Source organism: Durio zibethinus, unplaced genomic scaffold, assembly GCF_047325235.1.
Source record: "Durio zibethinus cultivar Kanyao isolate XHJ-2024 unplaced genomic scaffold, ASM4732523v1 HiC_scaffold_400, whole genome shotgun sequence".
NCBI lineage: Eukaryota > Viridiplantae > Streptophyta > Magnoliopsida > Malvales > Malvaceae > Durio > Durio zibethinus.
Window position 1 is genome coordinate 545,001 of NW_028323023.1, and position 5,000 is coordinate 550,000.

Here is a 5,000-nt window from a genome sequence, read left to right on the forward strand (position 1 = left end):
CAGGTTGCCTCGAGCACCATCGGCACACGCTGGGCCCTGGTGCGGGCGGTTGCCTCGACCACCATCGGCACACGCTGGGCCCTGGTGCGGCAGCTTGGTGCTCGGCACACGCTCGGCCCTGGTGCGGTCGGTTGCCTCGAGCACCATCGGCACACGCTGGGCCCTGGTGCGGCAGGTTGCCTCGACCACCATCGGCAGCCTCGACCACCATCGGCACACGCTGGGCCCTGGTGCGGGCGCTTGCCTCGACCACCATCGGCACACGCTGGGCCCTGGTGCGGGCGCTTGCCTCGACCACCATCGGCACACGCTCCGCCCTGGTGCGGCAGGTTGCCTCGACCACCATCGGCACACGCTGGGCCCTGGTGCGGGCGGTTGCCTCGACCACCATCGGCACACGCTGGGCCCTGGTGCGGTCGGTTGCCTCGAGCACCATCGGCACACGCTGGGCCCTGGTGCGGGCGCTTGCCTCGACCACCATCGGCACACGCTGGGCCCTGGTGCGGCAGGTTCCCTCGACGACCATCGGCACACGCTGGGCCCTGGTGCGGCAGGTTGCCTCGAGCACCATCGGCACACGCTGGGCCCTGGTGCGGTCGGTTGCCTCGATCACCATCGGCACACGCTGGGCCCTGGTGCGGGCGGTTGCCTCGACCACCATCGGCACACGCTGGGCCCTGGTGCGGCAGGTTGCCTCGACCACCATCGGCACACGCTGGGCCCTGGTGCGGGCGCTTGCCTCGACCACCATCGGCACACGCTCGGCCCTGGTGCGGTCGGTTGCCTCGAGCACCATCGGCACACGCTGGGCCCTGGTGCGGCAGGTTGCCTCGAGCACCATCGGCACACGCTGGGCCCTGGTGCGGGCGGTTGCCTCGACCACCATCGGCACACGCTGGGCCCTGGTGCGGGCGCTTGCCTCGACCACCATCGGCACACGCTGGGCCCTGGTGCGGGCGCTTGCCTCGACCACCATCCGCACACGCTGGGCCCTGGTGCGGCAGGTTGCCTCGAGCACCATCGGCAGACGCTGGGCCCTGGTGCGGCAGGTTGCCTCGAGCACCATCGGCACACGCTGGGCCCTGGTGCGGGAACTTGCCTCGACCACCATCGGCACACGCTGGGCCCTGGTGCGGGAACTTGCCTCGACCACCATCGGCACACGCTGGGCCCTGGTGCGGCAGGTTGCCTCGATCACCATCGGCACACGCTGGGCCCTGGTGCGACAGGTTGCCTCGAGCACCATCGGCACACTATCGGCCCTGGTGCGGGCGGTTGCCTCGACCACCATCGGCACACGCTGGGCCCTGGTGCGGGCGCTTGCCTCGAGCACCATCGGCACACGCTGGGCCCTGGTGCGGGCGGTTGCCTCGAGCACCATCGGCACACGCTGGGCCCTGGTGGGTTTAGGCACATCTTCAAATTTCTGCCGTGCCAATGCCATTTTTATGGCTTGTAAATTCATACAATGGTCCCCTAAGCCTTCACGTGAAGTTTCGTTGGAGGATGACTCGTTTTCTATTTTTCACGATTTTCGAAACTTTTTGCGGTTCGGGATTTTTTAAAATTTTTTTATAAGGATTTTTGGCCCCAAATTTTGTAGGCATGATCCTTCTATTTTTGTTGGCATGCACAAAAAAATTCAGCTAAAAACTCGAAGTAGAGAAGATTTTGTGACCGTTTGAAAAAAGTGTCCCCATTTCAGACACTTTAACGGCTACTGGTAGCAAACCTGTAAAATCTCAAATGCTCTTTAAGGGGGTGTGAATTCTCAGAGGTTTGATGAGGGATAGGGGGCCAACACAAGGCCAAGTACCAGCACCCATCGCACATCATGTGCGCACACCCCCCCGGCCCCCCTCCCAATCGCCGGAACCCCAATGCCGCCGGTCAGGTTCTCCGGCGGTACTCCGGCGATGCTCCGGCGATGCTGTCCCGAGTGAAAAAAATGCGGCACCAGCACATGCTGGAGCCAAGCATGGGCACCGTGGCTCAAAATCGAACTTCGGCCAAGGCCTCGACCATCAATGGCACATGATGACGCATGGTGATGGCACATGCATCGACCATCATCGGCATAGGCTGCCCTTCGGTACGGGCACTTGCCTCGACCGCCATCGGCACAAGCTGGGCCCTGGTGTGGGTTGTTGCCTCGATCACCAGCGGCACATGCTGAGCCTTGGTGCGGGCGGTTGCCTCGAGCACCATCGGCAGACCCTGGGCCCTGGTGCGGCCGGTTGCCCCGATAACCATCGGCACACGCTGGGCCCTGGAGCGGCCGGTTGCCTCGATCACCATCGGCAAAAGCTGGGCCCTGGTGCGGGCGCTTGCCTCGACCACCATCGGCACACGCTGGGCACTGGTGCGGGCGCTTGCCTCGACCACCATCGGCACACGCTGGGCCCTGGGGCGGGCGGTTGCCTCGATCACCATCGGCACACGCTGGGCCCTGGTGCGGGCGGTTGCCCCCAGCACCATCGGCACACGTTGGGCCCTGGTGCGGGCGCTTGCCTCGACCACCATCGGCACACGCTGGGCCCTGGTGCGGGCGCTTGCCTCGACCACCATCGGCACACGCTGGGCCCTGGTGCTGCCGCTTGCCTCGACCACCATCGGCACACGCTGGGCCCTGGTGCGGTCGGTTGCCTCGAGCACCATCGGCACACGCTGGGCCCTGGTGCGGGCGCTTGCCTCGACCACCATCGGCACACACTGGGCCCTGGTGCGGCAGGTTGCCTCGAGCACCATCGGCACACGCTGGGCCCTGGTGCGGCAGGTTGCCTCGAGCACCATCGGCACACGCTGGGCCCTGGTGCGGTCGGTTGCCTCGAGCACCATCGGCACACGCTGGGCCCTGGTGCGGGCGCTTGCCTCGACCACCATCGGCACACGCTGGGCCCTGGTGCGGCAGGTTCCCTCGACGACCATCGGCACACGCTGGGCCCTGGTGCGGCAGGTTGCCTCGAGCACCATCGGCACACGCTGGGCCCTGGTGCGGTCGGTTGCCTCGATCACCATCGGCACACGCTGGGCCCTGGTGCGGGCGGTTGCCTCGACCACCATCGGCACACGCTGGGCCCTGGTGCGGCAGCTTGCCTCGAGCACCATCGGCACACGCTCGGCCCTGGTGCGGTCGGTTGCCTCGAGCACCATCGGCACACGCTGGGCCCTGGTGCGGCAGGTTGCCTCGACCACCATCGGCAGCCTCGACCACCATCGGCACACGCTGGGCCCTGGTGCGGGCGCTTGCCTCGACCACCATCGGCACACGCTGGGCCCTGGTGCGGGCGCTTGCCTCGACCACCATCGGCACACGCTCCGCCCTGGTGCGGCAGGTTGCCTCGACCACCATCGGCACACGCTGGGCCCTGGTGCGGGCGGTTGCCTCGACCACCATCGGCACACGCTGGGCCCTGGTGCGGTCGGTTGCCTCGAGCACCATCGGCACACGCTGGGCCCTGGTGCGGGCGGTTGCCTCGAGCACCATCGGCACACGCTGGGCCCTGGTGGGTTTAGGCACATCTTCAAATTTCTGCCGTGCCAATGCCATTTTTATGGCTTGTAAATTCATACAATGGTCCCCTAAGCCTTCACGTGAAGTTTCATTGGAGGATGACTCGTTTTCTATTTTTCACGATTTTCGAAACTTTTTGCGGTTCGGGATTTTTTAAAATTTTTTTATAAGGATTTTTGGCCCCAAATTTTGTAGGCATGATCCTTCTATTTTTGTTGGCATGCACAAAAAAATTCAGCTAAAAACTCGAAGTAGAGAAGATTTTGTGACCGTTTGAAAAAAGTGTCCCCATTTCAGACACTTTAACGGCTACTGGTAGCAAACCTGTAAAATCTCAAATGCTCTTTAAGGGGGTGTGAATTCTCAGAGGTTTGATGAGGGATAGGGGGCCAACACAAGGCCAAGTACCAGCACCCATCGCACATCATGTGCGCACACCCCCCCGGCCCCCCTCCCAATCGTCGGAACCCCAATGCCGCCGGTCAGGTTCTCCGGCGGTACTCCGGCGATGCTCCGGCGATGCTGTCCCGAGTGAAAAAAATGCGGCACCAGCACATGCTGGAGCCAAGCATGGGCACCGTGGCTCAAAATCGAACTTCGGCCAAGGCCTCGACCATCAATGGCACATGATGACGCATGGTGATGGCACATGCATCGACCATCATCGGCATAGGCTGCCCTTCGGTACGGGCACTTGCCTCGACCGCCATCGGCACAAGCTGGGCCCTGGTGTGGGTTGTTGCCTCGATCACAATCGGCACATGCTGAGCCTTGGTGCGGGCGGTTGCCTCGAGCACCATCGGCAGACCCTGGGCCCTGGTGCGGCCGGTTGCCCCGATAACCATCGGCACACGCTGGGCCCTGGGGCGGGCGCTTGCCCCCAGCACCATCGGCACACGCTGGGCCCTGGTGCGGGCGCTTGCCCCCAGCACCATCGGCACACGCTGGGCCCTGGTACGGGCGGTTGCCCCGAACACCATCGGCACACGCCGGCCCTTGGTGCGGGCTCCTGGCTCGACCACCATCGGCACACGCTGGGCCCTGGTGCGGGCGGTTGCCTCGAACACCATCGGCACACGCCGGCCCTTGGTGCGGCCGGTTGCCTCGACCACCATCGGCACACGCTCGGCCTTGGTGAGGGCGCTTGCCTCGACCACCATCGGCACACGCTGCGCCCTGGTGCGGGCGCTTGCCTCGACCACCATCGGCACACGCTCGGCCTTGGTGCGGGCGCTTGCCTCGACCACCATCGGCACACGCTGGGCCCTGGTGCGGGCGGTTGCCTCGACCACCATCGGCACACGCTCGGCCTTGGTGAGGGCGCTTGCCTCGACCACCATCGGCACATGCTGGGCCCTGGTGCGGGCGCTTGCCTCGACCACCATCGGCACACGCTGGGCCCTGGTGCGGGCGGTTGCCTCGACCACCATCGGCACACGCTGGGCCCTGGTGCGGGCGGTTGCCTCGAACACCATCGGCACAAGCC